Below are 25,837 nucleotides of genomic sequence, written 5' to 3'. Positions count from 1 at the left end.
TTGTGTGTTTGTGAAATCTGGAAGGGGTGGGGTCCACGAGTTAGCAGCTTCTGGACAGAGAAAGCCAAAAAAGCACATTTTAAAAAAACCTCATGGGCAGAGAGCCAAGAGGTTCCCTGTCCCGGCGCCACGTTCCTGGAAGCCCAAGTTGGGCTCAGTCCCTGGGGACACCTTGGGGAGCAGTGGGAGGGCCCATCACTGGCGGGTCCCCAAGAGCAGCTGTGGGGAAGGCGCTGAGTGTGAGCAGAGCTGGGGCGCTGAGGGAGGCTGGGAGGCAGCAACAGGAACTGGGGGCAGGGCATCCAGAAGAATTCGACAGCCCTGATGGGCTCCCAGATTTCAGCTCCTCCCGGTTCTGGGGAGCCTGGCTTAGCTCCCCGGCAGCATTCGCTGCACCTTCTCACGTGCTCGCCCTGGATCTGGCCCACAGGTCTGCGAACATCATCGCCCAGTTGTGTTGCTATTGTTTATTCGCGCGTTTGCTACCGATGCAATGGAGGACCCACCAGCTTTCCGCTCAGCTCCCCGGGCAGCCTGAGGCCGCTCCTTCCCCAGGTCTCCCACGGCTGTGGCGCACACATTGGTGACAGCAATTGTTGCAACTGTTTATTCACCTGGGGGCCTCTTTGTTGACCCTCTAGGTCACATGCCTGACCTACAGGCAGGGGCCATATCCTAGTCTATTCATCTTTGTACCCCCAGCTCTTAGCACAGAGGTGGGCACTCAGGAATACTTTGCTGAAGGACAAACGGAGAATGCAGTTTGCCTGGTGGCATTCCCCTTTCCGGTGCACCCGGTGAGTGGACACCCTCCCTCCGCGAAATCTTCCTCTGTAACGTGCTGATGGCACCGGTTTTGCCTCTTTCAATGAACTTACTTCCTTTCTTTTGGGGAGCAAGAGTCAACAGAAAGATGATGTGGGCAATTATCTATTGAGCTCAAACAGTCACAGATGCTAGCTCATCTCATTCATCCTCACAACACCCTTTGACTGACAGAAGGAGCCGCTGAAGCTCCAAGCAGTGAGGGCATCAGAATTTGAATGCAGGTCCCAAAGAGGCCGGAGCCTTAGGCCCCTCGAGGGGCAGTAGTGAAACCCCTCTGGGTCCATGGCAGCCGCCTCCGGCGATCTGATTGCTCCCCTGTCCGTGGGGAGAAAGCTGCCCAAACCGGTCAAGGTTCCCGTGGGCAGGTGGGGTGGTGTTTGGGCAAACAGGTGGGAAACTGCGGGGCATGAAGGGCGGTAGGTTCCGGAGGCCCCTGATCGCCAGCTAATGATTGACGGGGCTGCCGAGGCCCCAGACTAACAGGCGACACGGGGCCTCCCCGTGACCTTACCCGCCGGTCTTATCTGCCGGCTGGAGGGCGCCGCTGGCATTCTCCCGGGACACATGCGAAATGTCCTAGGGCCGTGGTCGGCAAACTCATTAGTCCACAGAGCCAAATACCAACAGGGCAACGACTGAAATTTCTTTGGAGAGCCACGTTTTTTAAACTTAAACTTCTTCTAATGCCACTTCTTCAACATAGACTCGCCCAGGCCGTGGTATTTGGTGGAAGAGCCACACTCAGGGGCCAAAGAGCCGCATGTGGCTCGCGGGCCGCGGTTTGCCGACCACAGTCCTAGGAGGCCCGGTAAAGCCAGAAGACGTCCTGCGTCCAGTCCCTGCCCTGACCTTGGCGCGCAAGTGGACCATGACCGCCCAGGGTGCCCACGCCCAGCACCTTCAGGCACCTACTCCCCCCCCCCCGGCCCCCCACCGCCCCCGGGATTTTCCTAAAGCTCAGGTGGATTCTGGCCGGTTCCTGTTAGAGCTGCTCCCCAGCCTTCCAGCCCTCCCTCTCTTCCCCGGACCTGCCCGCGTGGGACCTTTTGCCAATGTCACGGGCTGAGGTCCCTGTCGGTGTGGATTTCAGGCAGAGGCTGGTGGGGCTTTCTCTGTGACTCTGGGGCCCGCAGGCCAACCCCCCTTATTGCTGATAAGCCCTGCAGCGCGATCCGCCTAGGGCCTGGAGTCAGCCCCCCTTTCCTTGGAAGCCGCATGGCCGTGGGCAGACCTTCGCTGATCTTCCTGGGCCTCCCTCTCCTCGCCGACAGCGGGGACGTGGACACCGCCTCATGGGATCCCTGCGGGGATGAGACGAGAGGAGGCGTTACTGCCCCTAGCACAGTCGGGGCACACACATGGCAGTTATTGGTAGATCGGCTGCCGTGTGCCGGGGCCCTGGCCACGGGCCCGCGGATACCCTCGAGGGTGGGGGGTGGGCAGGAAGACCATTGCCCACTGCAAGTGCCCACTCCCTTCTCTCCCGTATTTCTGTACTCCTTCGGTGTGGATTTGTGGGTCCCCCGCACTTCTGCCTCCTAGCCTTTGCTTATGCTGTTCCTCCCGCCAGCATACCCTTCCCTCCACAGTTCTTCACATGCTCATCCAACACCCACATGCTGATTTCCTGCCCCTGGTTTTGTGTCAGGCCCTGGTCAAGGCCCTGAGAATGTAACTGTGAACAAGTAGGTCTGGCCTTTGCTCTCGGGTCACACGCATTCGAGTTGGGAGAGAAGTAAAGATAGTTCCAGAAGGTAACTTAACTGACGTGACAGGCTCTCAGGAATGAACCCGGGGGTCACTGGGCAGTGTGGCTGGTGGAGCTGGGCAGAGGCGGCTGCTTCGGAAGGGCGGTGAGGGGCGGCCGCACACGCAGAAAACAGCGCTGGTAATGCGTGCTGAGCAGGAGCCGAGTGTGGGCCTCTGGGCAGCTGGTTGAATCTACAGGAATGGAGAACGGGACTTAGGAGGCGAGACCTCAGCTCAGGTCAGCCATGGGCCCGTCAGCCGGGGAGCTGGCGCCCCTGCCTGGCACCCTCTCTGCCGCCCTGCTGGATCCCGGACTTGATTGTTCTCACCACTGGGCATAGTGTCTGGCTGTCTCATTGGAGTGGCCAAGGCTAGATCGCATGTTTGCCTCCTACTCCCCAGGGCACAAGCAAGAGAAATTAATATCATCTCCTTCTTGACCTCCCTGATAGGATGGCTGGCCTGGGGCTGAGTAGCCAAGAAATGATAAATGTCTGGAGAGGCGACATCTGACACGAGGCCTGGCTGATAAGAGACCGGTGGTAGAAAAAACGGAGGGCGGGCAGTGACCATGCCAGACAAAATGAACGGCACGTGCAAAGGCCCTGGGGCAGGACGAGCTTGAGTTCTAGAAACAGCGAGAAGGCCATGGGATGGGAGTGAGAGAGGGAGAGACCAGGAGAGGGGGTCAGGGAGCCACCACGCTCTGCAATGCAGCTGCTGCCCCACAGCCTCTCCGCCCCCACCCCCACCTCCCACCTCCCCAAATGCAGAGGAGACTCTTGGCTCTAAACGCCTTCCCATCTGAGCGGCACTCTCCCGCGAACACTGCGTCCTCTCTGTCTGATGTGGCAATCAGTTGTGGGCACTCTGAGAGTCCCTGAGGGCAGGGCCAGGGCTGTACCGATGATTGCCATCTCTGCGCTGCAGGGCCGGAGACAGCCTGGCCCCGGAACCCTCTCGGGATTGGCTGAAGGATCTGATCCGCTGCCACAGCAGGGGCAGGGCATGTAAATAACATAGCGACCTGTGTCGGGAAGCACTAACGTTTCCAGCTCCTACGTAAATCTTGTACCCGCCTGTCAGTTTGTAACGCTACATGCGTTTCTTTTTTTCTTTTCTTTGTTGTTGTTGTGAGTATTTTTCAGACTATGTCCCCCTCCTCAGGCCGTGAGCCCCAGGGGGCTGCGAGGCGGTGTGTCCCAATGGTTAGGAGGACAGCCTGGACTCAGACCACGGTCACATCCCCATGTGCTGCTGATTGTGGGCCTGTCCCACGGGCAAGTGTTGCTCTCCTCGTCTGCAAGGAGGGGGTGATGAGAGAGCCCCCCTCACTGGTTGCTGTGGGAATCGAAGGAGGCAAATCCGTGTGCTATTGGAGCAGAGCCTGGGCCGTGGGCCGTGCTCAGGGAATATGAGTGGCTGACTCCTCTTGTTCTGTGAGCCGCGCTATCCTGCCCGCCTCCATGACCATCCCCAGTCAGTGCTCAGGAAGAGCCTGCAGGTTGAGGAGAGAAGGGGGGACCCCCCTGCTCCCCATCACAGCTCTGTGAGGTGGGCGAGTGGGATTCTTGTCCCTGTTTTGTCAAGAAGGAAACAGAAGCCCAGCTTGGGGGAGTAGCCCACCTGGGGTGCACACCCACGCAGGGCAGAAGCAGGGGTCTCGCTCGAAGCTCTCGACGCCCAGTCCGATCTCCGTGCCCATCCGTCCAGGGGATGGATGTGGCCCCGGGGAAACCCCTCAGCCAGCAGAGCGCGAGGGACTCTGGCTGCCGCCTCCTCTGGGGTCAGTGCGGAGCTTTAGTGCTTATCAAGATGTCCCTGCCCCACAGCCCTTGCTGGGCGTGGAGCCAGCTGGGCGATTAGGAGGCGTCTGGCCTGTTACAGATGTCCTTGGGGACAGCAGGGCTGGGAGGCGTCAGGGAGCACACGGAGACCCAGGTCCCTAGTGCTACCTGAGTGCCACCGTGTGCCCGGCCTCGGCTGTGGCCCAGCCGCCCTGTGTGGGTGGGCTTCTAAAACACAGATCTCATCACATATATCCTCTGCCCCCAGCTCTTCCAGGCTCCCCACCACCTCAGACCCGGGGCCTGGCGGGCAAAGCCTTCTCCTTATTCACGTCTCTCTGAAACTCTCGTTTACTCGTCCACGTGTTCCTCGTCCATCCCCCTCCTCCACACTTTCAGCTCTGAGTCTCGTCCACTTCTACGTCCACAGGCCCTCCAGAGCACTTGACTCTCTGGTGCTCATGGATATTCCTGAATGAATGAATGAATGAATGAAGAGTGAAGGGGGCTATCTGACCTGGTTCCTTTTCCTGCCACATCTCCCAGCAGTGTCCTCACTCTGTCCCCATCCTGGACTTTGGGTCCCAACAATCCCGAGCCCCTCGCAGCTCTCATAACGTCCCTTTGTGCCTCAGTGCCTTTGCACATGCCGTCCTCTGCCTGGATTGCCCTTTCCTGGCTTCCCGACTCTCCTATTCACCCATCAGGTCTCAGCTTTCTCCCGACCTCTCCTCGCCCCGTCTCCAACATCCAGGAGCGTCTGTCCATTGTCCCCAGCCTCCGTCTCACTGCCCTGGGAATTAATGATCTCTCGGACCATGAGCTCCTAAGGATGCCGTGTCTTACTATCTTCTGAGCCCCAGAACCTAGTCAGACCCTCAGACACAGCAGACACTTAGTCAGCGCTTTCTGAAAGGGGAATTACTCTAGGACAGTGGTCGGCAAACTCATTAGTCAACAGAGCCAACTATCAACAGTACAACGATTGAAATTTCTTTTGAGAGCCAAATTTTTTAAACTTAAACTTCTTCTAACGCCACTTCCTCAACATAGACTCGCCCAGGCCGTGGTATTGTGTGGAAGAGCCACACTCAAGGGGCCAAAGAGCCGCATGTGGCTCGCGAGCCGCAGTTTGCCGACCACGGCTCTAGGAGGTAGGATCCTTTGTGTTTGGGAACTGTACTCACTGAGCAGCAAAGCTGCTGGTCGGTCCCAGGGGTGGAGTTGGTGGCCCAGAACGTAGACCATGGAGCTCGACAGACTGGGTGTGAACCTTGGCCCGACACCCACCAACCGTGCCACGGGGCCAGGTCTCCATTTCTCCACTTGTAAGACGGGGGTAACTGGGGTCTCCTTCCCAGGGTGTGGAGATATTGCAACGGGACAGCTCTGCAGCTCCCTCACGGCTCGCTCCTCTCTTGTTTCCTCTGAAGCTCAGCCAGGAGGTGCCGCCCGGGCTCCACGGCCCAAGGGGCAAAGGTCACCCTGGCCGGCCTGCCAGTGGCTCTCACAGGGGGGCCTGGGAAAGGTCAGAAAACAGGGCCAGGGCGACCGGCCTGGAAAGGCAAATACGAAAGGAAATGAGCCCTCGCCGGTTCGGCTCCGTAGATAGAGCATCAGCCTGCGGACTGGGGGGCCCCGGGTTCGATTCCGGTCAAGGGCGCATGCCAGGTTTCAGGCTCAATCTCCAGTGGGGGGCGTGCAGGAGACAGCCAATCAGTGGTTCTCTCTTTTCATTGATATTCCTATCTCTCTCGCCCTCTTCCTTCCTCTCTGAAATCAATAAAAGTATATTTTAAAAAAAAGAAAGGGCCATTTGCGGAGAGTGTCAAGGCAGGCCTGAGGGAGAGGGCAGAGGGAGGAGGCAGAGCTCCTTACCTGACGCAGAGGGGACCCCGAAAGAGCTCCTGCGTCGCAGCTCACAGGCACCCCACGCTCGATGGCTCACAGAGCACAGAGAAGGGCTTCCTGCACGCATGGAAGTCCCACCAAACGGCAGCAGGAGTCCGTAGCGGAGAGTAAGGGTCCGTTAGCTGAGGGACTGGACCAGGCCCGGAGCCGCAGGGGGGCCAGTGCGAGAAGACCTGGCCCCAGTGGCCCCACGGGTACACGGGATCTACAGGAGATGATTAGCCGTGGTGGATGAGAGCTGGGGTCATGTGCTGTTGTGACTGCCCGGGGCCAGGGGAGCGGGTCACTGTGTCAGGGCCTGACGTGAGCATGGCGTGGTTCTGTCTGGCTTCACGGGGTGTGGTCCGTAGGGGCTGCCCACGTCCATGGATCTGGGGCTGACACACAACTGAAGTCTAGGTGTTCCCTCTGGTTTGACGGAAACTGTTTCTGTGGTCACCAGATCTGAGGCTTTCATCTGAGACTGTTGGATGCTGACCAGGATCTGATGTCCTGCGGGCTCAGTGAGGGAGAAGGAGGCACGTCCTTCGGGGCACGGTTACCCTGGGTCTTCCAGTTGTTCCTGTGTTTGTTGTCTGTGAGAGCGAGAGGCCAGGGCCTTGTCCATGGGGCCACGGCTGCGTCCGCAGGGCCGGGCAGTGCCTGGAGTGAAGGACAATGAGCGACACTCACAGACATCTGAGACCGGACCTTTCCTTGTGTGTGAAGGGAGGGTGGAGGCCTGGGAGGAGGGACTGCTGAGAACTGTGTGTGCATGTGCATTGTGTGTGTGTGTGTGCGTGTGTGTGTGTGTGTATGTGTATGCGCGCACGCATACATGTGCCCGGAGCTTCGAGCAGAGTAGAGGCCAGAGAGCTGCTGTCTCCATGGTAGAGGAGATTTGTTTAGAAGGGGAAGACAGGGAGCTTAGAGGGGCTGCACAGAGGTCATGGAAGGAAAGAGGCAGGAAGAGGTGTCAGTAATCTAGCGTCTAAGGGTGAGTGTGGCCACTCCTGGGGTGGGATCTTAGGACAGTACTCAAGTGGAAGCTGTTGCCAGTGCTGTTGGACATGCAGTAACCACCCTCATTGCCCTAAACTTTCAGTGGGAGTCTGTTACGCACAGAACCCTGTGTGGAGGTGATTTGGGGGAGAGAAGTAACCAGGCCGGTGCCCAGGGGAGGCCTGGGAAGCAAACAGCTCAGAGGGTGAGAACTGGGAGGAAGGAGGAGATGAGAGCAAGGGCTGCTGGGAGAAAGGCGGATGTCTAGAATGGGAGTGAGAGCTATTTTTATTTAAATACCCAAGTATAGGCCTTGCCCCGCAGGCTGGAGGCCGAGGTCTCTAGGGGCTGCCATCTGACTGTATTTGGGGATTCATTTGGGATCATTTTGGTCTCGGTAGAGGAACCTTGACCGTGTGGGCAAACCACTGACCTATGTTGAGACAGAATGGCATTCTCACTGCGCTGGGGAGAACAGTCTCGGCTGGGCAGACCCTCCGAACACTCCCCGAAGACAAAGGAAGTTGTGCAAACAAGTCTCAAGTCAGCCCGACAGCTTTTGGGGTGTGAGGTCTCTGGGTTTGAGGCTGGGTGTTGCAGACAGTGTCCAGGCGCTTGCAGCATTGAGAGCCAGTCCCCGGAGCCACGTGGACTTGAGGCAGGACAGATCCCGGTGGCTCGCTGCCAGGGTGTGTGAGAACACAGTGTGGTGGGCTGTGAGTGGGCGGCACCTGTCCCCGGGGAGGTGTAAGGGTAAACGCCATCGGCCGCGCGGCCTCCCGAAAAGCTCCGCGGAGACGTGACCTTGTAGCTGGGCTTTGAGGGGTGAAGAGGAGTTGGTTAGGCAGCAAAGATGAGGGTGGGCTTCTTAGGCAGAAGGAAGTGCGTGAGGTAGGGTTTAGAGGCTGGCGCACCATTTTACGGGTTGACTGGAGCTTTCCTATCTCTTTTCTCAAGTATTTACATTTCCTGTTAAAAATGAGGAATGTATTCAAATGTATGCTAATTGCACATCCTGCGCCCAGAATAGAAAAAGCCGTGGGCAGAGGCTGCAGAGCTGATGCTCCTGTGGGAGCTTCCGCTGCGAGAGATGAGTCTCTGGCCTCCGAGGAGGATGTCCCGACCCTGGTCCCGTGCGCCCCTCCGGGGGTGGCCACACACCATGGGCACGCCGCCGGCCATGCTGTCACGGGGACGGGGGTTCAGTGCTTGACTCTGGCACTGGGGCTGTTGACCTGGGGCAAGTCATTTCTTGTCTCTGCTTTCACTTCCAAAATCTAAAAATAGGACTGCAGACCTACCTGCCCGTAGCTTTGTCTCCTCCAGTACCTCCCAACTGCCCCCCCCCCCCCCAAGGCATCATCTTACTTGTTCTAGAAGCTTCTTGGCTGCCGGGCCCAAAGCAAAAGATCACTTTGACCCCTCTTCCACTCAGGTGCTAAATACACAAGAGCAAGCAAGTCTTCCCTCAGTTAGCACTTAATTAGCTTCCTGGTGACCTCCCACCCAGGGTCAACAGCCCTCTCTTTATCAACAGGCTGCTCCCTTCCGCCCCTGGCTTCAGGGTGAGCCCTCCTTCTTTGCATCTGGCAGCTCTGAGTGGTCCAGAACCAGTGTTCAAATCCTGGCGTGGCCGTGACACCTTAGGCAAGTCCCCTAACCTCTCTGAGACTCCGTTGCCTAATCATCTAAATGGCCATGACAGCATCCACCTCACAGAATTAGGAAGAAGACATTAAATAAGATGGTATATGCCACGTGGCAGATTATGACAACTGTATATTTGGTCATTGTCCCTGGTGGGCCCTGGCAGTTCCTGGCACAGAACTCCTAAAGCCCGGGGAACCTCTGGGTGTGATAAGAGTGTATTTTGTATGCTAATGTATACCTGGTAGCTGAGGATCCCTGAATAGCTTCATGATGGGGGCTGACTGACAGAAAGATGAAGCCATCATTTGAGAGTTGGAACTTTTAGCCCCACCCCCAACCTCAGGGTAGAGGTGAGGGGCTGGAGATTAAGTTACTCGCTAATGGCCAATGATTTATGCCTACGGAGAAACCCCTAAACTCTGGGGTTCAGGGAACTTCGGGTCGGTGAGCAGGTGGGAGGGTGGGTAGCCAGCGAGGGCGTGGGAGCTCTGTGCCCTCCCCCTCCCCGACACCTTGCCCTGCATCTCTTCCAGCTGGCTGTTTGTGAGCTGTAGCCTTTACAATAGATGAGTAATAGCAAGTAAAACACTTCCCTGGATTCTGTGAGTCATTCTAGCGAATTCTCGCACCGGAGGAGGAGGTTATAGGAAACGCTGCGTTCATAGCTGGCTGGTCGGTCAGTGGTGTCGTGGCACCTGGGACTTGCGACTGGTGTCTAAAGTGGGGACAGTCTGTGGGACAGTATGCCTCACTGTGGGCAGTCACCGTCCGGATGGGACTGAATTGGAGGACGCCCAGCTGTGCCCCGAGAACCGTTCCCGGACACAGAGGCGTGCTGCATGAGCTGTGCACCTGCAAACTGTGCTCCTCCGGAAATGCCCGTCGATCCTGGATCCTGGCTGGGCTTTCCCTGCCTTGTGGCTTATGAAGAACTTCCTCTTACGGTGCGATCTCACTTCCTCCTCCCAGCACCTGTTTGCTGGGCCTTGTTTAGCAGATGAGGAAACCGAGGCTTAAAGGGGTGGAGTGGCAGAGCCGCACTCCCACCCCTTCTTCTGGTACCAAATTCGGGGCTTGCTCCCGCTGTGTTGCTCCCGTGGGCACGCACGTCGGGGCCAGGCCCCAGGCCTCCTCGGGGCCCAGGGGAAGAGGTTGTGAGCACGCAGGGTCGCCAGAGAGGCAATAAGAAGCACATTGTCCAGCCCGGCTGGCGTGGCTCAGCGGTGGAGCGTTGACCTATGAACCAGGAGGTCACAATCCTATTCCTGGTTAGGACATATGCCCAGGTTGCAGGCTCTATCCCCAGGGTGAAGTGGGCAGGGGGCAGCCAATCAATGATTCTCTCTCATCATTGATGTTCTTATCTTTCTCCCCCTCTCCCTTCCTCTCTGAAATCAATAAAAGTATATTTTAAAAGAAGAAGTTAACCCTTCGTATGCCATAGGCGTCTATAGACGCAATTAAATTAAAAATATTGTGGCATGTGGGGATGGTTTCCATTTTGGACGCGTGGCAGTTAACTGGTTAACAGCAATAATGAACCGAACTAAAGCTCAGTTTGCTTTTTTAATATCACCAGATGCCTGAAATTCTAAATGATCTTAGTAATAAAATATTCATTCCTCCGTGAAAAGAAATCTTTTGTTGGTGTAAGTTTTGAACAGTTACTGTGGTTATTGCAGAGTTTAATAATATATGTCAGCTTCAGATCAGTCCGTCTTTATTACTTATTCTTTAAGCAATATTACCCTACATGGAATGAATTCTGAGAACTCCCTTATGCAGTTGACGGCTACACGCAGACTCAGCTGCACGCGCTTGTTTTGAGAGCAACTTCATAACTGCCTGGAATCGTTCAAGTTCACCCCGGGAGGGGTGTTTACCCCTGTGTTTGAACAATAGATTTGAAGTAAGTGAAAGCACAATAATTGCAAAGGTGAAGAAACTAAACTTGAGTTCCCTCTGTTATTGCGCCCAACTACTTGGAGTTTTCATTTGTGTTTGACGTTTAACATAGTGAAAAACTGTGAGGTGTAATGTTTTTTGTTTGTAGGGCAAATTCTTGTTAATACATGAAAGATAAACAGTTTTACTTTAGAGCATTATTTTATCCTAATAAAGAGGGAATATGCTAATTGACCCTCACACCGTTGCAAAGATGGCAGTGCCCACAGCCAATAAGGAGGGAATATGTTAATTGACTTCTCCGCCCTCAAAGATGGTGGCACCCAGTCCCCTCAGCCCCGCTGGGGTGGCAGGTGTGTGGCAAGGCCAGGCCCACCCCCAGGGCCGCCCGAGGTTCAGGTAACCAGGGCCGGCCAAGGCTCAGGTAACCAGGGCCGGCCGAGGCTTGAGCTGCCGGCAATGGCAGCAGCAGAGGTGTGATTGGGTGTCGCCTTCCCCTGATCGCCGGGTTGCCTCCCACCCTGGAGGGCTCCCAGACTGTGAGAGGGGGCAGGCCGGGCTGAGGGACTCTAGTATCATTATAATTCAATACCCACATCACAGAGCAGAGAGGCTGCTAGAAAAATGATCCACTCTGGGTGTCAAACACAGCAGGTATGTCCCTGCTAGGGAACCAGTGAGGCCCAGGCCAGGTCCCAGGGAACCTTCCTCCTCACTCGGATCAGGACTGCGCGAGGGAGGCTGAGCCTGGGTGGGGTGGTCACACGAAGGGGAGAACAGCGAGGATGGCAGATGGAACACTGGCTTTGGGATCCAGAAGAGTAGGTGTAAACTCCCAATAGCTGTGGGGCCGTGAGTAAGCCACCTCATCTCTCTGTGCCCCGGTGTTGTCGTCTGTAAAACAGAACGATCGTAGTGCCCAACCCCTGGTTCGATCGGAGGCTCAATGAGAGAAGCAGCCGAACTCGGCCCGGCTCACCGCTGGCCACAGGACGGGCGGCCACTGCTAATGATGTAATTTCTGGGCGCTGAGGGCTGGCAGGGAAGGAAAAGGCAGGAAGCAGGAGAACATGAGTGTGGGCATTTAATTTCCAGTACAACCAGGGGTGGCCGTGGTGACCGGAACAGCAGAGGCACTTTTAGGGGCTCAGGTCCAAGTTCCGAGGGTCTGATTTTCAAGAGAAGCTAGAAATGAGGACTTGTAAGGGAAGCCTCTCATTTCAAAATATTGGCTCAAATAGTTTTGACACACGGCCAGGGTCAGACGGAACGTAACTGTGGGCTGCATTTGACCCACGGGCCACCAGTTAGCAACCTCGGTCTAAGAAAAGGTGGGTCCCAAAACACAGCAAGAAGGAGCCCGTTGCTCTGAGAAGCATCGGGGAACCTCTCTGGCTCTGTCTTTGTCTCTCCTGTTAGAAATGCTCTCAACAATGTCACAGGAATGAGACAAACACTCGAAACTAGATCGCCAAGGCAGATTCACTGCTGGCAGAAGGGTGCTCCCGCCAGCTGGAAATTATGGGCAAAAGCACACGGAATGGGAAGTCCATTCGGGTTTTATTTTCTGATGCAGGGTCTGCCCTGCCCCTCACTCTGAACTCTGGCCAGGGTTCAGAGCTCGGGTTCCCATGATTGCACGATTGGCCAATTCAGAGGAAGGGGAAGGTAAGGCAGAACCTAAGATGGCAGCCCCTCCCCCCCCCCCCGGGAACCTGAAGGTCATACCAAGATCGCAGACCCTAAGATGGTGGCCCCCTGAAGAATCTGAAGGTCATACCAAAATGGCGGGACCTAAGATGGCGGCGAGCTCCTTTCTTTGACAGAAAAGATCGCTGGTTCACTCTCACACCCCTTTGCTGTTTCATCTGCAAAGCTCAGAACTTATCTCTGAAAAATAAGGAATCTTGAAAAACCACAATACCACTATCACATCTATGATTATACCATTGACAGTATTTCATCAGATACCCAGTAAATAGCATCTCCCCTATTGCCTCATCTATCCTATATAATAAAGAGGTAATATGCAAATTGACCCTGACGGCCTCACAAGATGGCTGCCTACGACCAGGCCAGCAGGGGGGTTAGTGAGGGACGACCAAACAACTGAACAAACGGGCTGCGTGGGGTGACCAGGCTGGCAGGGGGAGGGGGCAGTTGGGAGCGACCAGACCGGCAGGGGGGCAGTAAGAGGCAACAGGGCCAGCTGGGGGGTGCAGTTGAGGGCAACCAGGCCAGCAGGGGGGGCAGTTGAGGGCAATTATGCTGGCAGGGGGGGGGCAGTGAGGGGTGACTAGGCTGGCGGGGGGGGAGTTGGGGGCAACCAGGCTGGCAGGGGGGGCAGTTAGGGGCAACCAGGCAGGCAGGCAGGTGAGCGATTAGGAGCCAGCGGTCCAGGATTGTGAGAGGGATGTCTGACTGCCGGTTTAGGGGCCTAAATTAGCAGTTGGACATCCCCCAAGGTGTCCTGGATTGGAGAGGGTGCAGGCTGTGCTGAGGGGACCCCCCCTCCATGCACGAATTTCATGCACTGGGCCTCTAGTATATATATAAAAGCCTAATATGCAAATTGTCCCCTTGCGAGTTTGACCAGGAGACCAGGAGTTCGATCGCTTGCTATGACATGTGCTGACCACCAGGGGGTGGCATGGAATGAAGGATACCACAGATAGATTGTATATTTCTTTACGGTCTGGGGTTTGGAGGGCCACAGACCCTTGCAATAGCTAAGATTGATCTGGAAGGAGTCCTCATGACACCCGTCTCCTGTGACTGAAGACTCCTATGGTGGCCCTGGCGTGGCCTCTCCTGCTCCATTTCACCTGCCCTTGGAGTGACAGCTCCCTGTGTCCCTCCCCACTTCCTACTAGTCAAGGAGGGGAGGACGAGATGGGTCACACGGACAGTTCATGTTCAGAGGAGACAGACCTGGGCACCGCCCCGCTCCCCCCCAACCCCTCCCGCCATCCTCTGGGGAGGCTCATGCTGGAAGAACCTGATTGTTCTTACAACATGCTTCCTGCCTCGTTACTCTGGTGCATGTGGGGTGTGACAGTGGCTGAGGCGGAGGAGGGGGCTTGCTGGGTGCCTCTCGAGCATCGGTGTTTGGAAGACCATTGTGTGGTATTTGCCACGCCCTGCCGATGTCACACGGAGGCTGCTGAGAGCACAGACTCTAAATCGAGGCGGCCTAGGTTGCAATCCTTCCTCCACCACCTGCTGTGTGACCGTGGGCACATTGCTCGGCCACTGTGTACCTCCCTGTCTCCATCTGTAAAATGGGTATAATGATGGCACCTACCTTATAGGGTTGTAACAAGGCTTTAATTGAAATGGAGACACCTTGGGAGGGCGGGCCAATCAGGTCTCTTCCAGGCCTGGGGCAGAGCAGAGCAGGCCCTGCTGGGAAGTTCGTGGGGAACTGATCTGACAGTTAAGGAAACCAGGCTTATCTAAGGCCCTGCCGGAACACCCCCTCCAGGGCCACAACCTGCGCTCCCACCCCTCCGGACTCAGCTCCCAGGCGCCGCTGCAAGACTGATTCCTTTTTTGCTGAAATCACGAATTTTGGAGCTGTCTGACTCACACCCGCCCCTAGTGGGGGTGGCTGTGGGAATCACGCTCTGGCAGATAATTAAAATTTCAAGGGGAGCAAGGAGCCAGGAGGCTGCATCTGCTGAGATGTTCTGGAAGCAAGGGCCGTGGCTGTGGCCGTGACCGGGGGGTTCCAGCAGGGCCTGCTCTGCTCTGCCCCAGGCCTGGCTGGGGGGGCAGTTAGGGGTGACCAGGGAGGGCGGGCCAATTAAAATTTAAAGGGTAGCGCCTCTGACCTGCTCTTGGGCCCACTGCCCTCTGCTGCTCCCCAGGCTGCAACCTGGTCTCCCCCACTTCAAAGAAGACTCTGCCCCTTCTGTGGAGCCCCCGGTGGCTTCCCGCCCATGGCAGGATCTGACCGTGAGGCCAGACCAGCAGCGGCAGCACTGGGGAACCGGCTAGAAAAGCAGCGCCTGGGCCCCACCCTGCACCTCGGACTCTGAGACTGGAGGTGGGGGTTCGGGGAGGAGGAAGCTTTCCTGCATCAGCTGCCTAGTAATCCAATCTACACGAGACAGATTAGATCAACAAGAGAAACGATGTCCAGGACACACAGGAGCAGCCAGAGGCCCCCATACGGGAGAGTTCAGAGACTGACGGGGAAAATGGGGTGTGCATGGCATTCTGAGCTAAGGATGAGGTCAGGCACCTCGGGGCTTCCGAGGGGAGGAGGCCATTGCAGGAGGATGAGAAGAGCAGATGTTCTGTGGGTAGACGTGTGCCCTGCCCTAGAGCTAGGCCATAAAAAGTCATCTCTAGTGAAAACTCTGATTATGGGCAAGGCCCTTCATTTAAACCCTTCAAGGGAGAGGTGGGAAATGCTTGTGAGCCCACAGGGGCTCAACGGCCTTCAGCTCAAATAATCCGCACGCCAAAGTGGCACCTGTTGGGGAGGCCCGAGCTGAACCCCTCTAGTACCCGGGACTGTGTTTAACCAGCCCCCAGGGATCTGATGCTCAATGTAGCGTGAGAACCCCTGGCCCAGGTGAGGTTCGGGCATCCAGGGCCCTTGGGATTTGGCCTGGCCCTGCCTGCAGCGTGGCGGTCCTGTGCCCTGCGCTCACCCAGACTCAGGGCAGCGGCTGCCCTGGCACTGACTGGGCCCTTGGCCACGCCCTCCCTCCTCACCACCTGGCCTCTCTGCCCATGCAGTTATGCACAGGACCGTGGGGACTTGAACGGGACAGCGATGTGAGGTGGCCGCGCCGCGCCTGGCGTGGAACACCTTCAGGACGACTGTTTCTTGAGCGACCACTCTGTGCCGGGCACGGGTTCTCACGTTGGGGTGAATCTATGAACAAAACAGATAAAGGTTCCTGCCGCCATGGACCTTACCCACCTGGGAAATGCAGAGCACAAGCAACAGAGCAGAGAAAACCCGTGCGCCACAGGGAACTTGGGGGAGGAGGTGAGGGGCGGGCGCAGCTGTGTGGCGCTGCGGTGACGTAGGGTGCAGGGAGCCACCTGGTCCAGGACCCGAAGGGGGTGGGGCATTAGCCGGCAGACACTGGGAGGGTGTTCCCGACAGGCAGACCAGGTCCTCGAAGAGGCCCTCTGAGGGGCCCGCCGGGCTTGGGAGGGCAGTGGCCAGGCGGCTGGGGCTGGAGCGGAGTCACAAGGGGCACAGGGGCTGGACCTCGTAGGCCTGGTAAGCCCAGACTTAGAATGAAGGCTTTCCTCGGAGTGCTGTGGGAGCCACTGGGAGTTTTTAAGCAGAAAAATGGCGTAGATTAGACATATATTTGAAAGGCTCGCCGGGGGCGCTGTGATGAGAAGGGCTGTGTAGGGGCCAAGGTCTGGGTAGCTGGTGTTAACATAAAAACATTCAAACTTGTAAAGAATTTTTGTGAGTTTATTTGAGCCAAACTGTGGGCAATTGCCAGGAAGCAGAATCTCAACAAATTGAGATAATGCCCCGGAGAATGGCGGGTTACATCTATATTCATGCATTGCAATCGATGGAAGGGACGTAGGTGGGTTACATGAAATCCATTGGTGGATAGACTAGAGGGGCAGGAGGAAGCAAAAGGGGGTGAGGGGGGGAAAAGAGGGTGAACCCCTGGGATTGGATAGAATGTAAAATGATGGACACATACTTAGGTGGGTGCAGGAACAATTAACATGATAACAATGAAGGAATTTGTGGTCTCTGTGCTGGAACCCAGGCGCATTAGGTTGTGCCCTGAAGGGTCTGGAAAAAGGGAAATTACAAGTTACCCAGACATTTCAAGGGTATGTTATCGTAGATGCAAAAAGACAGAGAGGCTCAGTTAAGGTAAAGGTTGACCTTGTCAGTGAAGATCCCGGCCTAGGATGTAACTGCCCACCATAACTGCTTTTAGTTAAAGTTTAATTTCAGACCATCCTTTGTGGTTACGTTAAGTCTCTGAGTTTGCAAGACCGCCAGGCAGGCCTCCCCTGAGCTGGTCAGGTGAGCATGTGGCCCGTTTCGTCCACACCGGGTAGACTTGCTGTAGCTCCGAGTCAGAGAAGATGGTGGCTTGAACCAGGGGCTAGAAGTCCTGCGATCCTAGTACATTTCAGGAGAAGCCCTCGGGGTTTCTGACAGATGGGCTGCGGGGTGTGAAAGGCAGTGGGAAGTCAGGGATGACCCCCAGGTTCTTGCTGAGCTGGTGGGAGGAGGGAGTGGCCGCACTGAGGCCAGGAAGGTGGGGGTTCAGAACAGTGTTTGGAGGGATTATCTGAGTTAGGTTTAGACGACTGAGTTTGTCTATTAGGTGACCTAGTAGCTGAGCAGGGGCTTAGAAACACCAGGCTGGAGGTCAGCAACGTGCTCTGAATGTGAACTTTGGAGTCGAGAGACAGAGAGACGTTTGAAGTCCCGAGTCCAGCTGAGAGCTCTCGGGAGGGAGTGTTGAGTGAGAAGCAGCTGACCAAGGACTGAGCCCTGAGGCCCAGGCACAGGGAGAGGGAGGAAAAGGATCCTTAGAGCAAAGGAGCTCCATTTGCATGCTCACGCCTGTTTTTCTCCGAACTTCCTGCAAATTGGACTGAATGTGCTAAATACATAATGAATCTGCTACTTTCAGTACTTATTGATTTCCTCTTTGATTACATGTAATTTGCTGAACTGATTTGGCTCTGTGACTTGAAAGGCATTTGGGAGAGATCTCTAATTTGTCACTCAACTCACCCCGGGCTGGGCTTTAAGTGAGTGCGGAACGATGCATTAAAGAAGGTTTCAGGGTCGTGATCCACACGAGCTCCCCCTGATGGCTCCACATTCAATGCAGCTGGTATCTTACTGAGTTCCCGTTACATGCCAGGCCCTGGGTGAGCTGCTGGGGTTTCACGGATGAATAGGAGTGCATTTCTGACCTGGCTGTGCTCAGTCGAATGGGGGCGGGGTGGCCTGGGGCAGGTCTTCAGCCCTGAAGTAGTCCAAGAAATGTCTCCTTTAGAGAGTGGCACGGGAAGTTGGCATGTGATCACTGCTCCATAAAAAGCAACAATTACCATGTTCCCTTAATTCTATGGCAGCATTGATTGTAGGTGAATCATTGACTTAATTAGGTTCTAGAAAGGAAAATAAAATGGCTATATCCATTGTAGGAAATACCCTGATTTCAGAAATTGTAGAATGTGTGTGTGTGTGTGTGTGTGTGTGTGTGTGTGTTGGGGGGGAGGAGCAGGGAAGAGGTGTCCTTGAATTGAGCAAATGGACATCGATGATGAAGATGATGGTGATGACTCGATACGGTGACGATTGGGGGCTGGTGGTCAGAGAGGGCGAGCACAGACTTAGAATCCGCAGAACTGCACGTACACCTTGGTCTGGCACCTGCCCGCTGCCCGGCGTTGAGCTGTGTAAACCATGAAAGGGCTCGACAAGTGGCAGCTTCCTTTCCTTTGCCCTCTGTGGTCTGTTTCCCTGTTGACGCTCCTGTCCTACGTAATCTGCTCCATGAGGGCTGCCTTCCTTACATGTATTTCCATTCACCCACTTTCCTAGCACTTTAGAGAGACACGGTGCTTGATGACTTGGGAAAATCCTTCTAAGGAGGCAGTAGATCATCCACATCTCACTCCCACCTCCCGGCGGAGTCCCTTCCACCGTCTTTTTCTGTGTGGACGGTCTGGTAGCTGTCGCCGTTGTAATCATCCTGCAATTTTGCTTCTGTGCCCTGTTTCCCTCCTGGTTATTACCGGCGCTTGCTAAATAGGATTTTAATGGCTGTAATATATTTCACTGAGAGTCTGGAACTGGCTTACTCGATTATTTTCTATTTCTGAACACTAAGTCGTTTCCTCGTTTTCACCAGCGTGGATCACACTTAGGGATGGAAGCTTTTCTGCGCAAACCTATTCCATGCTTCTGACGACATCATGAGGAAACAATCTTGATGTTTGTAGAAATATTGATGTAGAAATATTGGGATAAGAGTTGGGACATGTTTTTGGTTCTTGGTCACCAATATGTTTTTCCAAACAATTTAAACACTATGATCTTGGAGGTATTGGAAAGGCCTGTTTGAGATGCTTGGTGTGTACACAAAGGCGTGTGCACAAACAGACACGTGTGCACAGGCTAGGCATTTGCCACGGGTGTCCCCGAGGACTAGGAAGAGCAGGTCTGTGTAACTGGGGACATGGCCCTTCAAAGCCCTGTCGCCCCAGCTCAGTGTTCAAAGAACCCATCGAGGCTGACCTAGGAGCATATTGGCAATCAAGGTGCCACTCATCTTCCTGATTCTGGCTCAGATACTAAATATGGGCTTTCACTTTAATTATTTTTTAAAATATGTTTTTATTGATTTCAGAGAGGAAGGGAGAGGGAGAGCTAGAAACATCAGCGATGAGAGAAAATCAGTAACCAGCTGCCTCCTGCACGCCCCACACTGGGGATGGAGCCCACAACCCGGGCATGTGCCCGACAGGGAATGGAACCGTGACCTCCTGGTTCATAGGGCCACGCTCAGCCACTGAGCCACACCGGCTGGGCATGGGCTTTCACTTTAGGACTTCCCCTTAAATAAGTTGCAGCCCACAAGCCCCAAGACTTCCGTCCTCCCTCTCTGCACAGCACAAGTCCCTGAGCCATATCCGTGGGCCTTAAGTGACCGTGTCCCTCCACGCTCCTCGTCCAGCAAACTCTCCACAAGGCCCTCTGCAGTCACTCTGACCAGGGACGTGTGCTCCTGAAACACCCGCACAGTCTGCAGGGAAAGCCCCTGGGACGTGAGAATAAACAGTAGACGTTCTCGTATTTTTAAAATCTTTTCTTGTTGAGAAAATACACACGGAGAAAAGCACATGCGATACAATCACACAGCTTGACGAATTGTTCTGACACGAGCGTCGTGTAACCACCATGCATGCCACCCAATAAAAAGTGGCCGGTGCCCCCTGGAGTCTCCGCGTGCCCCTTTCAATGACTCCCCTGTCCACCTGCCGGAGGGCGCCGTGGCTCTGAGCCTGTGCCAGTCACTTCATTTTTCATAGCACGGAGACCCGGGTGCGCATCCTTGAGCACGCTCGTTTCAGTTGGCCCGGTTTTGCATTTTCTATAATGGAATTTTCTGTAATGTATCCCCTTGCATCTGATTTCTTTAGCTAAAAAATACATTATTATGTAACCTTTTTTTGTGGCTGAATATTATTCAATTGTATGAATGTACCATAATTTATATAATCATTCTAACAGAGGTCTTCAAACTACAGCCGTGGGCCAACTCCAACCCAATACCTGTTGTTATAAATAAAGTTTTATTAGAACACAGCCTTGGCCATTCCTGTACATGGTTTCTATGTATATTTTTACTCCCAGGCAACCTTGAGAAGTTGTAGCAGAGGGCATATGGTCTGCAAAGCCCAAATGTTTGCCATCTGGCCTTTTGCAGACGTGAGCTGACCTGTCCCTTCTACAGTTGATGGACAGTTGGGTTGTTACCCCGTTTGGGTTATCACAGTTATTCTGTGTACCTGCCAATACCTTTCTCCTGGTATGTAGGCACCCCCGATTTTGGGAGGGATATCCTTAAGGGTAGAACTGTTGGTTCCCATGACTACTAGTACATATCTTCACGGTTTCTAGATGATGGCAAACGATTCTCTTGGTTGCACCAATTTGTTCTCCTCCCCTGAGTGTAAGGTCTCCTGCCGCCTCACCTCTTCCGAACACTTCTGTGGTCAGACCTTCAGTTGTTGCCAATCTGATGGGTGGGAATAGTGTCTCGCTTTCCTCACACGTCTCCCGTCCCTGGTGAAGTCAGGTGTGTTCTCATTCGTGTTTCCTCCGCGGTGACTCCTTTTGTCCATTTTGTCCACTTTCACTTGGTCACTTGCTTTTACCGCCTTGATTTACAGGAATTCTTTCTAGGTTCTGTTTATCAGTCTTTCCTGTTTGTCATGGGCATTGCAAGCACCTTCTCTTTTGACGAATCATCTCGCTTTGTTGTTGGTCCTTTTTACTCAGAAGTTTAACATCTTAAGCGAATCAACTCCTTTCTCTTGTGGCTTGTGCTTTGTAAAAATGCGTTTCCTATCCTGCTGTTGAAGCGTTTCTGATAACTTCTTCTAAAATATTTTTCTGTGCGAGTCGTTACTTAGCGTCTTCGTCCTTTAGACGGTTCCGTGAAGAGGAGCTCTGTGCGCCGGTTCAGATGAGGAAAGCGGTTCAGAGAGGTTAGGGAGCTGCCCAAGGTGGCCCAGGGGGTGCACGGAGTCAGAACTGGGCCCGCCGGCCGCACCCCAGGACACGGCTTTTGGAGTCCTCCCAAGGCCACGAGTCCTCCCGCCTCCACCGACGGGAACAGGGCAGTCAGCGCCGTTCCAGACCCCGGCAGGAGGGAGGAGAGGCTCTGAGCGGGGGAGTGGATCCAGGTGACCTGCCCAGGGTCACCCAGCAGAAGCGCCCCAGGCGCCCGGTTTCCTTCGGTTCTCAGAACAGCAGGCCGCCTGGACGCCAGCCCAGGCCGCTTCCTGCCCTGCAGGCTGTGTTAGGCGCCAGCCAGATGCGTCCCGGCTCAGCGCTTCCTGGGCTCTGCTGCACACAGGTGGCCGCCTTCCAAAAGGTCCTGTTTTGCTCCCAGAAGTGGGGGCCCTGCCTCCCTCCTGTTTCAGGCAAGACAGCCCTCAGCAAGGTGTGGGACGTGCTCCCAGGAAGCTGAGCTGCTGCTCACCACGTCCCTGGCAGGAACCATGTTTGAGTGGGACATGGGCCCTGGGGGCTGTGACCTGGGCCTGGCTTGCCGTGGTTTGGGCGGGACACAGAAGCAAAGCAGATGTGTTTACCGCCCAGGACACCTCTCTCCTTGGGCCGGGACTTCAGTGCAATACCAAGTCCACAAGACGCTGGGCCTTTGATCGTGGGGAGCTACGTCCAAAATGTCCTATGGGTGCATTATTCAAATACTCCCTCAAACCACACCGTGTCCGTCCCACCTGGCCATGGCCCCACAGGAAAGGACAGTACTGTGTGGGCTGCACGTGCATCCTCTCACCGAGGTCCCACCTGGTCCTGGGAGGTCCCGTTCCACAGATCAGGAAACAGAGGCTCCGGGCAAGTGAGGCAGCTTTCCAACAAGGGCACCCCCGGCGAGTGGCCGGCGCCCGATGACTCTTAGTTCCTTTGCACACACTATGGAGACCCTGCTCTGTGCCAGCGCCGTGCTGGCTCCCTGTTCTCAAGGAGCTCAGATTCTAGAGGTGGAGCGAGGACGAGGCAAGTCAGCAGGCCGCGAACAGGTGCGTGCAGGCCGAGGTGCCAGGAAGGGGGTGGACAGGGCGAGGAGTCCACTTCGGACAGGCCGGTCAGGGGGCCTCTCTGAGGAGCTGACCGGGGAGCTGAGGCCTGAATGAGGAGGGTCCGGCCACAGGGACATGTGCGGGAACAGGAATCTCGGCAGAGAGAACAACAAGCCAAAGGCCCCGAGGTCGGAACAAACCCGGGGCGGGAGGAACAGGGAGCAGGCCAGTCTGCCTGGCCACGGTAAGGATGGGGAGGGGGAGGGGGTGAGGTCTAGGCAGGCAGGGCGGTCACTCAGGGCCCCGAGCCACAGGGAGACCCCATCTGACCCCAAGCGCCATGGGAGCCCTGGGCTGCTTGACCTGGGGAGGGCGAGGTGATTTGCATTTTGAAAGGAGCACTCCCGGACTGGGGGGTGGGGGGGTGGGGAGTAGTGAGGCTGGTCCAGGGCCCTGGCTTCAGGTCAGGGGTGACAGCTGGGACTCTGGGGGCAGTGGAGGTGGAGCCGGCAGAGCAGAGCGAGAGTGATCCCGCACCTCACTGGATGTTTTTCCTGCCGTGATTTTTAGTCTAGTCACAAGGTTGATTTTCGGTATATTCATAAGATTGTGCAGCTGTCATCGCAAATTCCAGACACTTGCCATCCTTCCCCAAAGACGCTCTATTAGCAGTCACTCCCCCTTTCCTCCTCCCCTACCCTCTGGTACCCACCGATATCCAGGGATCGGTCCATTCTGGACATTTCATAGAAATGAGGCCGGATAGCGTATGGCCTGTGTGTCTGGCTTCCTCCACTGAGCATCTCTTTCAGTTCACCACGTTGTGGCATCAATCAGAACTTCGTCCCTTTCCATCGCCCAGGGCTCTCCCTGTGGATGGACAGACCCATCCCGGTTCCCTCTTCACCGGCTGATGGACGTTTGGATGGTGGCCACTTCTCGGCAATTATGAATAAGGTCTCTGTGAGCATTCGTGTTCACAGTTTCGTGTGGACATATGTCTCCCATCCTCCGGAGGATGTGCAAGGAGTGGAACTGCTGGGTCATGTGGCGTCTCTATATTTAACCTGTGGAGAAACAGCCGGCTTGTTCCCATGGCAGCTGCACCATGTACGTTCCCGCCAGCACTGGGCGAGGGTTCCAGCTCCCACGCCCGCACAGCCACACGCATTGTTCATCTCTCTCATCCTCGCCGTCCTGGGGTGTGAAGCGGCACCTCACTGTGGTTGGGGTTTGCTCTCCTCTGATGGCTAGTGGTGTTGAACAGGCGTCCTCAAACTACGGCCCGCGGGCCACATGCAGGTGTTTTTGCCGTTTTGTTTTCTTACTTCAAAATAAGGTATGTGCAGTGTGCATAGGAATTTGTTCATAGTTTTTTTTAAACTATAGTCCGGCCCTCCAATGGTCTGAGGAACAGTGAACTGGCCCCCTGTTTAAAAAGTTTGAGGAACCCTGGTGTTGAACACCATTCCATGTGTTCATTGGCCATTTGTGTGTCTCCTTTGCAGAAATGTCTATCAAGTCCTTTGCCAATTTCTTAATAGGGTTATTGATATCTTTACTAGAGGCCAGGTGAACGAAATTCATGCACGGGGGGGGGGGGGGGGGGGCGCGGGGGGGATTGTCCCTCAGCCCAGCCTGCACACTCTCTAATCTGGGACCCCTGGAGGGATGTCCCACTGGGATCGGGCCTAAATGGGCGGTTGGACATCCCTCTCACAATCCAGGACTGCTGGCTCCCAACCACTCACCTGCCTCTGCCTGATTGCCCCTAACCGCTTCTACCTGCCAGCCTGATCACCCCCTAACCACTCCTCTGCCAGCCTGATCGATGCCTAATTGCTCCCTGGCTGGCCTGATTGCCCCTAACTACCTTCCCCTGCTGGCCTGGTCACCCCTAACTGCCCTCCCCTGCTGGCCTGGTCACCCCTAACTGCCCTCCCCTGCAGGCCATCTTGTGTCCACATGGGGGCAGCCATCTTTGACCACATGGGGCAGCCATCTTGTGTCGTGGAGTGATGGTCAATTTGCATATTACTCTTTTATTAGGTAGGATTATTGAGTTGCACGAGTTCCCTGTCTAGTCTAGTTGCAAGTCCCTTTGCGAAGACTTGCGAGCACTTTCTCCCAGGCTCGGCATTGTCCTTGTACTTTCTTGATAACACCCTTCGAAGCACAGACGTTTACAGTGTTTCTGAAACCCAGTTTGTCTGTTTTTGGTGGTGGTGCCCGTGTCTGTGGTGCCACGTCTAAGATTGTCGCCTAATCTCCAAGATCACCAAGGTTTACCCCCGTGTTTTGTCCTAAGAATGTTACTGTTTTGACATTACATTTAGGTCTTTGATCCATTTTGAGTTCATTTGTGTATTTGGTGTGAGGCAGGGGTCTGACCTCACTCCTTTCTGTATGGATGTCTAGTCGTCCCCGCACAATCTCTTGGACAGACTGTGTCCCCTTGTCTCCCAGGGTCCCCGAGAGGACCTGATGAAAAGCCAGAGGGGAAACGCAATGGGTGGAGGTTTCCCCGTGACAGCTCATCTCACGAAGCTCCGCCTGGTACTGGGCCCTCCACCTCTCTCTCAGCTCCTGGTGAGAGCACAGTTGACTAAGGAAATGGACTCATGCCCGGCCAGTGTTGCTCAGTGGTTGAGCATCGATCCAAGAACCAAGAGATCACCCATTTGATCCCTGGTCAGGGCTGTTCCTGGAATCTGCCAAGGTGCTCCTGCCTGGGTTGCGACTCGATCTCCAGCAGGGATTGTGCAGGAGACAGCCAATCGATGATGTTTCTCTCTCATTGATGTTTCTCTCTCTCTATCCCTCTCCCTTCCTCTCTCTTTAAAAAAAATTAATAAAAACATATTAAAAAAAAGAAGAAGAAATGGACTCAGAATTCCATGGGAGGTTCTGAAATGCCTCAGGGTCCCAGAATGATGTCCCCAAAGACTGGGACAGGCAGATCTGCCGAGTCCAACAGCCTCACTGCACTGGGGAAGCACAGGGGCTCAGAGAGGGGTAACTCGCCCAAGGTCACAGCCAGTGGGCTGTAGCTGGGCCCAGAGCAACCTAGGCAAGCACAGACACAGCCAGCTTCCCTGCAGACCCAGGGTGTCCCCGGGACACGGCTACCTCTGAGGATTCTGGAAGAATTAGCTGCTTCTTTGACATTTGCTCAGCGGGAACTCAAATGATTAAAAGGAATTACAGCAGGAGAAACAATTATGGATTTTAAAAATGCAAATGTTGAAACCCTTTCTTCCTCTAGAAAGAGTCGGGAGCCACTCTTACTCCCAGGGCTTCCTGCATGCCCTCACCCACTCCCCGTCCTCCGCAGGCTGGTGCTGCTTGGCCCCATCAGCATTTCCCTGGGGCGGGAGGCCCACTGGTGGGTGGGGTCAGAGGAGTCCTCGAAGTGAGGGTGTAGGAGGGGGCCTAAAGGACATGCTGCCCTTGTCGAGAAGATGTAGGGGGAGAGAGAGAAGCCGACTGATGGAGAGAGCCGCATGGGGGAAGGCAGAAATGTTCCTCCCGTGATGTCACTAGCCTGAGACTCCGTTTCCTCTTCTGTAAAACAGGTGTGTCCACTGAGGTGCTTTTGGATGCCGCTAACGAACACCCAACACAAGTGGCCTAAGCATGGGTTTATGTCCTCCTCACTGACAAGAAGTCTCGGCAGCTGTGCTGGTCAGGGCTCCAGGCGGCCGTTCTGGGAGCCCCTTTTC

The sequence above is a fragment of the Cnephaeus nilssonii genome, assembly GCF_951640355.1.
Source record: "Cnephaeus nilssonii genome assembly, chromosome: 5".
Lineage (NCBI taxonomy): Eukaryota > Metazoa > Chordata > Mammalia > Chiroptera > Vespertilionidae > Cnephaeus > Cnephaeus nilssonii.
This window is presented reverse-complemented; position numbering follows the sequence as displayed.